Source organism: Fukomys damarensis, unplaced genomic scaffold (genome assembly GCF_012274545.1).
Source record: "Fukomys damarensis isolate Sample0158 unplaced genomic scaffold, DMR_v1.0_HiC HiC_scaffold_38, whole genome shotgun sequence".
NCBI lineage: Eukaryota > Metazoa > Chordata > Mammalia > Rodentia > Bathyergidae > Fukomys > Fukomys damarensis.
This window is the reverse complement of record NW_022900950.1, coordinates 47,358,997-47,371,031: the sequence shown is the minus strand read 5'-3', so window position 1 is coordinate 47,371,031 and position 12,035 is coordinate 47,358,997. Positions and strand designations below refer to the sequence as shown.

The following is a 12,035-nucleotide window of genomic DNA, read 5'->3' as shown; positions in this document are numbered from 1 at the left end:
AACCTAAATGCAAAATAGATTTTTAATCTAGGTCTAAAATGTTTAGTTTATGTTGTTTTAAACTGTCAAAAGTGCTTACCAATAAATACTTTTATTTTTGCCATGTAATATTGTAAAGATGGATATTGTTAGGCCAAATATATATTAAATAAAAGTGCTCTGTCACCATAGGCAGGACAAATACAGAAAAGACATTCTAAAAGTTCATCTGACAAAACTGGAAAACAGTACAATTTCTTTTCCCCCTCAGTACCGGGGATCAAATTAAAGACCTTGTGTTTGCCAGGCAGGCACAGTGCCACTGAGCTAAATCCCTGATCTAAAAAAGTACACATTTAATTCCTTAAAAAAAAAACAAAACAAAACAAAACAAAAAACTAACAAGTCTATAATGTTAATACTAATAATGTAAGGAGAAATTTCCAAAGCACTGGTTGGAGAGGGGTGGAAAGGTTTTAAACACTGATCACTGCATCAGATGGTAGTTCATGTAAATTAATCTGTCATTAAGTTGTGGACAGGGCTGGGGATTTAGCTCAGTTGTTTCACCACCTGCCTCTCAAGTGCAAGGACCTGAGTTCGATCCTTGATACAAAATTTTTTTTAAAAAAAAAAAAAAAAAAAAAAAGTGTGGACAAAAATAGATGATATGCATTCTGAAGTTCTGGGATGGAAAACCAGTGAAAACCCAAGAAGACAGCAAAAGAAAAAAATATCAAGGAAGTGTTAAAATTTTGTATAAAAGACACTGATAGAGACAAGGATGAATGAATTATACTCAGAAACTGGTTAAACTCCCAATTAGTAAGATTCAAATTGATTTTTAAAAAATCAATCTCTGATTTGAGATACATGCGTATAAAACAAAGGTTAAAGGTGTTTAAATGTAAAAAACTCTTTAGGTCACAAAAGTGGAGAGTAGCATTTTTATTAGGCAAAAATAAGGATATTACAAGAATTTCACATTTAAGAGATTATGTGGCACTTATATGCAATATTTCAATATCTTCATGTGGATGGTAGTTTTATTCTTATAAAGTGATATATATATATTTTTAAAACATTCAAAAGTAGTGATTTTATGTACTTTAAAAAGTCACTGCATTGTCTTTCAATTAAAGAGAACACATGTAGGAAGACAAAAAAAAGAATTTCTCCATGGATTCCCATTTTCCATTGATCAAAGGCTTGCCCAACAAGGTATTAAGTCCCCAACATGTGGATTTTAACTATATTTTTTTAGGTTGCCCACGTGTGAGTCTGGGCGCTGACTCTAACACGGAAAATAGTGCGCACATAGCACCCCACAGTGGTGGATCTCAACAGGGAAGCCAAGGGCCGGAAGCAAGAAGCCTGCTAATGGCTGGAGATGACGCAGTGTAAGCTTATGATTGCATTACAGCTAGCACAGGGATAAACTGAGATAAGTGCTAGAGGATCCGGGATCGCACAGAAGTATCTAAAATAATTTCTCAAATTTCCCAAAATGGCTCCTGGGGTTTTAGCCTAGTGGTGCTGCTGCCTGCCTCCCAAGTACGAGTTCCAGAGTTCATCCCCAGTACCAAAAAAAAAAAAAAAAAAAAAAAAAAAAAAAAAAAAGAAAGAAAGAAAAGAAAACTTTGGGCTAGGGATTTAGCTCAGTGGTTCTGCCGCCTGCCTTGCATGCACAAAGTCCTAAGTTCAATGCCCGGTACAAAAAACAAAACAAACAAACAAAAAACGAATGGCTCCTGTAACTTTTGAAATTACATTCATCTTTGAATTTTCCTTGCTTTCTAGTTCAACAAAATGTCCTGCTCTGGATTGAGCAAATCTTGCAGGGAGCCCTAGTTCCAAGGAATAGTTTTTAGAAAAAAAAATGGGGTATCAGCAGTCCTCACTAATACTGAGATGTCAGCGCTTCTAGACTTTCCAGTGGTCAAAGTTAGGGAATAAATTTTTAAAAATCATTAGTTTGAACTGATATTTTCTTTTTTTTTCTTTTCTTTTTGGTACCGGGGATTGAACTTGGGTCCTCGCGCTTGCCAGGCAGGCGGTGGAACCACTGAGCTAAATCCCCAGCCCTGATATTTTCAATTCTAATCTGTCTGCAGGATTTAAACTCTACTTCTTTAATATTATTTCACTTTCTCTTATTCTAAAAAACCTTTGTTCTGGACTGAAGATGCAGCTCAGTGGGGTTGCTTGCTTAGCATGCTCAAGGACCTGGGTTCCATTTCTAGCACTGCAAAACAAAAGAGCGGGGAAAGGGGGACCTTTGCTGTAACAACACAACATTCACTCTATCTTTTTTTCAGTATACTGCATATAAATTGAAAATAACAGTACCAAAATTACTGACAAAAAAGGATCACTTCAAGTTCCTGGCCAGCCTGAATTATATAGTAGGACCTTGTCTCAAATCAGTTAATCAATCAATCAATCTACTGAATGATGTTTAAAGAATTCTTTGCAGTTAACTTCATTTTTTTTTCAGTTAACTTCTAATTTAACTTATAATATATTGGTGACTACACATGACTGCCATTAGCAAGTAATTCTATTGTTAAAACATTTTTAAATTATTTTGCTTGTTACAAAAATAAAACTATATTATTCACAATTGATAAGCACTTCATAAATGACAAAATTTTAAATTATTAACAATATTTAAAATTTATTTTGAGACAGGGTCTCACTATTTTAGCCAAGCTAGCCCTAAATTCCTGAGCTCAAGTGATACTCCTGACTCAGCCTGCTGAGTAGTTTGGTTTCTGGCACGCACCACCACATGCAGCTTAACTTTTTTCCTATCAGGTATCAAACTCAGATCCTTGTGCTTGCGGGGCAGGTGATGGCACCACTGAGCTAAATCCCCAGCTAGCAGCTTAACTTTTAAATTTTATTTATTTATTTATTTATTTATTTATTTATTTTTTTATTTATGGTACCAAGGATCAAACTCAGGCCCTTGCGCTTGTGAGATGGTGGAACCACTAAGCCCAATCCCCAGCTACTTTTTAATTCTTGAGTAATGGCTTGAGGAATGATGTAGTTCAACAGAATTGAGTCAACTACTGAGAAAACCATACAGGAGGAGTCAATTCCAAATTACTTTCATATATACATTACCAAGTGTTATTTATGGTACCAAGGATCAAACTCAGGCCCTTGCGCTTGTGAGATGGTGGAACCACTAAGCCCAATCCCCAGCTACTTTTTAATTCTTGAGTAATGGCTTGAGGAATGATGTAGTTCAACAGAATTGAGTCAACTACTGAGAAAACCATACAGGAGGAGTCAATTCCAAATTACTTTCATATATACATTACCAAGTGTTTGCTAATTACTAAATTAGCAGTCATATACACATTACTGAATGTTAAATAAGATTTATTAAGCTTTATTAATTAGTGTTAATCTAAGATTTCAAGGCTTAGATTCTATCCTGATATCTACCTTAGCACCTCACTAGTAACAAGCATTAACCATTTACAGAAACTTTTAAGGCACATTATTAAATTGATTAATTCATTAAGATATTGGTAGTTAAAATGGGGTATAGCGTGTGAATGACAATAATGGCTCAAAAACTAGTTTGTCATGCTCACAATAAAAAATAAAAACCATCAGGTGTGGTGAAGCATGCCCATAATTCCAGCACTCAGAAAGATAAATCAATACATATTAGTTATAACCTTCAATGTTGAGGATCTCATTTCACCAATAAGAAGAAACAGACTGGCAGAATGGGTCAAGAAACAAGATCCAACAACATGCTGCATTAAAAAAACACATTTAATTCAAAAACAAATTCATAGATTGGAAGTCAGAGGATGGAAAACAATACTCTATGTGACAGGAACTGGGAAAAAAGCAGGATGGCTATTTTATTTGCAGACAAAGTGGATTTCAAGCCAAGACTGATTAAGAGAGATAAAGAAGGTCACTACATCCTTGTAGAGGGAACAATCCAAGAGGAAGAGAAAACAATCATAAATATATATGCACCAAATATTAGCATATCCAATTATATAAAACAAGTTTGTTTGTTTGTTTGTTTTTTGAGACAGGGGCTCACTATGTAGTTGAGACTGACAGACTGACCTGGAACTCACTTTGTAGCCCAGGCTGGTTTTGAACTCACAGTGATCCTCATGCCTCAGCCTCCTGAGTGCTTAGATTACAGATGTGCCCCACCACACCCAGCTAAAACAAGTATTAATGGACATGAAAAATCAAATAAGCACTAATCCAAGTGTAGTGGGGGACCTCAATATCCCACTTTCACAAATAGATCAACTAGACAAAAATCAAGAAGGAAATATCAGAACTGAACCAAACTTAAACAAATAGACTTAGTAGATGTCTACAGAGTGTTCTACCCCATAACATCAGAATACACATTTTTCTTAGCTGCACACAGGACTCTCCAAAATAGACCACATACTTACTGGCTCATTATACATGCTAAAGTAAATGCAAAGGAATTGAAATTATCAGGCCACAGTGCAATGAAATTGGAAATCAATGGTAACAAGAAACCACAAAAACTTCATAAACACACGGAAAATAACACCATCCAAAACAACCAATGGGTCACAGGTGAAATTAAAGAAGAAATTAGTTTCTATAATTAAACAATAATGCCAATATTAAATATTGAAACTTATGGAACACAGTGGAAGCAGTCCTATGGGGGAAATTTGTAGTGGTGAATTTTCATATCAAGAAAACAGAGCAAGCTCAAATAACCCAATGTTGAACCTCAAGCTTCTGGAAAAAGAAGAGTAAATCAAGCCCAATGCTTGTACAATGGAGGAAATTATAAAGATGAGAGCAGAAATTAATATAGTGGAGACTAAGAAAACAATTAAAAATCAATGAATCAAGTTGGTTCTTTGAAAGATTAAATAAAATTGACAAACCCTTAGTTAACCTTATCAAAAAAGGAAAGACGTGAGTCCATGCAATTAGGCATGAAAAAGGTGAACTAAAACAGATCCTACAGAAATCCAGATCATCAATACTTACTTTGAGAACCTGTATTCTAATAAGATGGGAAAAGAATTGGACAGATTCCTAGATAATATGAATTACCAAAGCTGAACCAAGAACATATAAATATTCTAAATAAATAAATAGCAGTCAATGAAATTGAAGACATAATTAAAAACCTAGCAACAAAGAAAAGCCTAGATCCCAATGGATTCATTGCTAAGTTCTACAAGAAATTTAGAGAATACCTAATGCTGCTATTTCTCAAACTCTATAATGAAACTGAAAGGGAAGCAATACTCCTCCCAAATTCATTTCTGGAAGCAAGCATTACCGTAATACAAAGACCAGAGAAGGATCCAACCAAAGAAAAGAGCTACAGGCCAATTTCCCTAATGAACACAGATGCAAAAATCTTCAGTCACATACTGGGAAATAGACTGTAACAAATCATCAAGAAGATTATACACCATGGCCAAGTAGGATTCGTATCAGGGATGCAGGGATGGTTCAACACATGTAAATCAATAAATGTAATATACCGCATTAACAGAGCCAAGGAAAATGTTCTATGGGAGATTCCTGTCTAGTATCTTTCCTCCTGTAACAGTGCACTTGTTTTTTGGTCAGCCTTTGGGCCTGGGAGATGTGAGGGAATGGGACTTCTATGAAAATTTAACTGTCATAGATTCTTTGTCGGTTTTTAAATCATTTTGCCTTTTGTTTTCTAATCAAAGCCAAGAACTACTGAATCTGGACCTTTTGTTGTGATTTTTGTTTCTACCTAAAAGGCTCACTGTTATTACTCAAGATCCCAGGTCAATTGCTTTGATCTTGGGTTCGTCTTCAAACAAATGGAGCAAAGCTGCCTCTTACGCACAGATTGAATCATAGCAGATTGCCCTTTATTCCAGAGTTCACTGTTACCTTGGTTTGACAAGGAGGAAGTGGTAGAGATGCTAGGAAGTACAGGCTTCTCTTAGGTCTAAACATATCTGTCTTACATTTTCTGCCTCTTTGCTTTTGTTCATGCCAATTTAATGCAAGGCACAAACAAGTACACAAAATTATGCTCAGGAAATTCTTATGCTCTCAGGTTGAGCACATACTCTTTCTATTTCTCTCCCATGTAAGCCCATTCTTTGTGTTCTACTCAAGATCCTTTAACTCAATGTCTACCCAAATAGAGCTTTGCAAATCACATAGTGTCTTGCCTCTGAATATTATTCTTTCTGATATAATTAAACCATGGGACACTGAAATAGATGGAAGATGTGTAAATTGTGTTTATGTACATACCTTTTTATGTGCTTATGTGGCTTGGGTTAGCCAGGTGATTTTCTGTAATCATGTAGTGTTTCACACATATGACACTGGACCAAAGTACATATAATAATTATATTACCCTCAAATTATTCCAGAATATATTAATTACATTAGAACAAATTTGTTTTCAAAAACAAGTGTTATAGTAGAAGTGACTGTACTACTTTTATCAGTATAAAACACATGTAAAGCCAAGCATAGTGGCACACTTAGAAGGCTGAGGCAGGAGGACTGCCACAAGCCCAAGGTCTTCCTGGGCTATATAACAAGCTCAAGGCCAGCCTGGACTACACAGTGAGACCCTGTATCAAAACAAGGCAAAACAAAGAACACATGTATATGGGTGTTGTAGAATATGCTAAAATGCATTATGGACAAATTGGTATAATTTTCTAACAGAGGTAACGGCAGACCTTTGTCTCTTTAGTTGTTTTAGCTCTCTCTTGTTTCCATTGTCTTTTCCACTGCCTCACTTCTCTTTCATGCATTTGTTTCTTTTATTTCTAAAGACTATATCTATATAAGTTGTTGTTTTGTTTGTTTGTTTGTTTGTTTTTTTGGTACCGGGGATTGAACTCGGGCCCTTGTGCTTGCAAGGCAGGCCACCAAACCGCTGAGCTAAATCCCCGGCCCCTATAGTGTAGATATAAAATATCATTGTTGCACCTTCAAGTGGCCCAGGACTAGCATTTGATTTATTCCTCAATAAATTTAAAGTACAAAGGAAGCCCCAAAATAAAGCATTTGTTTCTTGTTTTTTTACTTAGAAGTTTGTCATACTGTCCATGTGCCATAGATATATCTAGCTCTTGTTATCATTTCCATTTCAGACAGAACTAAGGATAAATAGATACAGTATAGCCTCTGAAGGTCATTATGTGATAAACTATTATGAACATTGTTCACACACCAAGTGACTAGTAGTTCAGGCCACAGTCTTTAGAATTAGGTAGACCTGGATTTTAATTAAAATTGACTATATCTTTTTTTTTTTGGTACCGGGGATTGAACTCGGGTCCTTGCGCTTGCAAGGCAGGCCACCGAACGGCTGAGCTAAATCCCCGGCCCAAAAATTGACTATATCTTTAAAGTGGAGATAACAATATACACTTCCAGGACTTTTTATGGAATCACATGAAATAATATACATAACACCTGCCACATAGTAAGCACTAAGTGTTCATTATTGCCCTCTTCATTCCAAAAATTAATTGGAAGTTTTGGTGTGATGCTTGGCATTACGCCCTCTTTCTTCACTAGATGGTCTTGAGTGGGTGTGATTTTTAAGATGTTTGGAATAATTCCTGGAGGTTTCTGTGACCTTCGCCCTTCTGTAATTCACTTTATTTTCTTCCATTTCATCATCTTCACTGCTCTTGGTATCAAAGTCACTGTCTGCATCTTGGCTCTCCTCCTCCATCACACAAGTTTAGAGAATACATCTCTCTCGTGATATTCTGTTCTCTGAATTTACTTCAACTGAGTAGCCCCTTCATTTCTCTTCCTTTATTCCAGAACTGGCTTCATGAAAGCTGCATTTTGGTACTTCTTCACCAACTGCTTGATTTAATAGATGTCTATAAAATCCACTCCAATATTTCTGCTTGTTTACATCCAAATGTGATTCTAGTGCAGCAGCCCCTTTTTCTCTTTCTTCTTCTTCAGCTCTTTCTTGCAGTTTTTTTATAAGCAGATGTCACAAATGCCTCTTTATCATCAAATTCTCCTTTATCCATTTCTCGTTCTCTCTGTATTTTTTTCCATTCTTTTTTCCTGTTCATTTTGTAAGTTGTGGATATACTTGAGCTTTTGATCTTTTCCTGAAAGTAATTTGGGATTACTTATTCCTTTTTTTTCCTGCATCTCATCATAAATACTGTCATATTCATATACAGTGGAATCTTCTCCAAGGCCTTCTGCATCTCCAGTTTGGTCTGTTTCATGCCTGCTTCTTTGCAGCTTCCCTCTGAAGACTTTCACTCATGGAGGTCTCATCATCATCAGAATCATTCCCAAACACATGGTTTCTGCAAAACAGGGTGTAACTGCTGTGTTTTCTTTGGCAAAATAAGCCCATACTGCCTGCCTGGAATCACCATCTTGCTCCCGTCTCCATTGAACGTTGACCTGGTAAAATTGTTAAGAAGCAGTAAAATAAACTGACTAATGAAAGCAAAACTAAACAAATAAAAGTATGTAAGTCTGCTTGTGGTTGTCTTGTCACTATTCTGGAATGGAACACTAACAAGCAATGTGTAACTGGCATCATTTTATTAAACCCAGGGCAGATACGAAGTGCTACACTAGGTGCAACAGGTATGCACACATTCACCTACCAACAAGCCATTAACCACGTGTTTAAGAACTTTTGAATTTGTATATACCAACCACAACAAAGTAATTCCATTAAAAGCAATGTTACCATGGATGCAGCATTTTAAGAATGCATAGAAAGCTTGGATTTTACTTTAGCTTCACTGTTTACTTGTCCTGTGCACCTTTAGCAGTTAGTTAACCTCTCAAAGCTTAGGTCTCTGTACATTTAAAGTGAAATACTTCATCTGACCTTCAACAAGATTATGCATATTTTATACAATACAGATACATACATAATGAGACACAAAAGCAAACTAGAAAACTAGTATAACAAAATGAGATTAAATAAATATTCAAAATTTCCAATGTTCTAATCCTCAAAAAACTTCCAGAAACTATGATCAATAAATCATAATAGAGCTGAAGAAATAGTTAATTATCCTAATCAAAAGGCAGAGTGATGGTGGGGGCAAAGAACCATTAGGCATTTGATTTAAGTAAAAAATTTATGCGCAACCTCAAGTGTTCTGGAAGTGTCGTGGAGTCATAACACTTGGGGTTCCATATTTATGAATTTGAAATAAGTTAGAAAGAAAATGCTCTATAATCTTTATTTTACATTCTATTAGTCATATCTTTCATTTCAACAAGTAACTATTGGATAGGGCCAGGGATTTAGCTCAGTGTTTCCACCACCTGCCTTGCAAGCACAAGGTCCCGAGTTCGATCCCTGGTACCACAAAAAAATAAAAAGAAAGAAAGAAAGAAAAAGAAAAGAAAAGAAAGAAACTAATGGATAGATTATATATGACAGTAAGTAGTTTTTATAATGAACTTCAAATTAATACTGCTAACACTTTTAGGGCTGTAACTAGCTTATATGGTGATATATGGTAACAATAAAGCAGTAAGAGACAATAGGGCAAGGCTTTGCCTTTTTTCCAGCTCCCCTGTTTTTTTTGTTTCCCAGTAAACCAGAAATGTAACCATTTGTGCTGCATGGTGTTCCTGCCCAGTGTATCAAAATGTTCTGTAACTGAGTTGCATCTTGTTCCTACTAGACTTTTCAAGAATGTTCTTTTAACTCTGTCCCTCTGCTTCTGTGAGCACGTTTGCCCAGCACATGGGCCCATCCCACTATTCTGTAGATCTCTATATAAGGCTGCTTCCATTTCTACTCAGTGCTCAGAATTCTGAGTGGCCAAACTCCTCTGTGCCAGCCAGCAATAAAGGTTTTCCTTCATCTCCTTTAGTAACTTTCGGATTCTCGAGTCTTCAAATTGCTGTAGCTGCAGCGCTTGAGCTGAAGCACTAGGCTATAACACTGAGCTGCTCCACTTTGCCACAACAGTAAGAGTTGGCAAGAGAGAGATAAGTCAGTTAGCAGACACACAGGCTGACAAACAAATAGCACACTTGGACAAAGGAAAAGCACCCCTTTCTCCAGGCAAATGCAGCCATGTGTGAGCCTAGCACATGGTCCAGTGTGGATAGAGAATGAACAGATTTCATCCCTGCTCACTTTCTTAGCTAGGACCTTTTCAGGAGTGTGTAGCCATATAACTAAATGTAGTGGCTTGAACGCTATACAATGGTAAGGCTCTGTCACAACTTTCATGTCACCTCAAAGTATAGTATTCAAATATCTGAGGGCAATCTGCTCTTTGAGACACAGAGTAGAATAAGGAAATTGTATTCTAACAGGGGTTAAAATATATGTACCAAAAAAATAAAGTGTGAGACAAAAAAGCTAATAATGACAAAGAAAAGACCAATGAAATATTATAAAAATTCAGAAGCTCAAACAACAAACCACTTCTATCTCAATGAATTAGAGAATATTTCATGCAGATGGTGGCATCAAAACTCAGTCTTGAATGATATTCATGATTGCTCACATACAGATAAGAACAAAGAGGATTGGGAAGAACCAAATAATAAATAATTATCTTGTCAGATGAAAATGCTATATCAGTGACAGAAGTTATCATAGCTATTTTCCCATAGCTGTGCCAAAATACCCAAAATTAAGAGAGGAGAGGTTATTTTGGCTCATGGTTTTTAGAAGATTCAGTTTATAATCAGCTGGTTCCAAGGCAGGAAGAGCATGGTAAATGGGTCTAGTGGAGGAAAGCTGCTTATTTTATGATGGCCAGGAAGCAGAATGAAAAGGGAGGTGACAGGTAGGGAGACACCCCTGCAGGTCTTGCACCGCCCAGCGACCAACCTCTTCTGACCAGTCCCATCTACTGAAGTACAATTTACCTGTGGATTCATCAGTGGATTAATCCCCATGATCCAATCGCTTTGCAAAAGACCAACCTCTGAACACATGAGGCTTTAGAGGTCGTTCTAGATCTAAACCATTACAGAAGTAAAAACAATTCGAAAAGCTGGTTGGGGTAAAATCATTAAGAGTCTTAATAAGAGGCTAATAAGCCAATTAATTATGAGTAAAGGGAGCCGTGATGAAGCCATAACTTACTTTCATGAATATGACTTTGGCAATGTATTAAGAAGAATCAAAAGGGGAGTAATGGAGGGGATAGAATAAAGGCATATGCAGTAGTTTAAGATGACAGCTACTATAGCTGGGCAGTAGGAATCAGAGGACTATGTGAGTACCAGAGACAACAGGCGTAGCCACTGCTATGTCAATGATAACTGAGAGGAGCCAAAATGATAATTTCTGTGCCTGTGTAAGAAATCAAATGGGTAATACCTTCAAAATAAATAAGAACTACAGGAACAAAAAGAAATCTTAAAAAATAATCAACTACCTTAAAAGTCAAAGATGCTAGTAAAATTTCTGGTCATAGATACACTGAGACAACTGAACATACAGAAATTGAACTTAGAAACCAGAGCTAGAACAATATTTCTGGGGCATCTCTCGGCCAGTGAGTATGAGACAGACAAGAAACAGGGTGCTGGTGGAAAAAAATGGTGATTAAAAAACAGTGGTTTGAGCCAGGCATGGTGGCACATGCCTGTAATTCCAGCACTCAGGAGGCTGAGGCAGGAGGATCACAGTGACTTCAAGGCCAGTCTGGGCTACATAGTGAGTTTCAGGACAGTCTGAACTACATAGTGAGACCCTGTCTCAAACAAGCAAACAAACAAAACAGTGGCTGGATAGGCATGGTGGTGCAAGCCTGTAATTATAATCCTAGAACTGAGGGAGGCTGAGGCAAGAGGATCATAATTTAGAGCTCAGTGCAAGCAATTTAGAAACAGTGAGACCCGTCTCAAAAAACAAAAAAATTAAGTAGGAGGGTATGGAGACATAGCTCAGTATAAAGGCCCTGGGTTCAATTTCCAGTACTACCAGAGATGCAGAGGGGGTAGTGATTAGAGAGGGAGGGAGAAACAACAGCATACTATTATTATAACCAAAAAAAAAAAAAAAAAAAAAA

General features: G+C 36.7%; 1 protein-coding gene and 1 pseudogene across 1 annotated transcript in view; both read right to left on the bottom strand.

Annotated features, from left to right (window-relative positions):
* Window positions 1-12,035, bottom strand: part of Cab39l (calcium binding protein 39 like) — a 142,163-nt gene that overhangs the window by 90,061 nt on the left and 40,067 nt on the right. The window lies entirely within an intron of this gene.
* LOC104871251 lies at window positions 7,511-8,424 on the bottom strand (annotated as a pseudogene).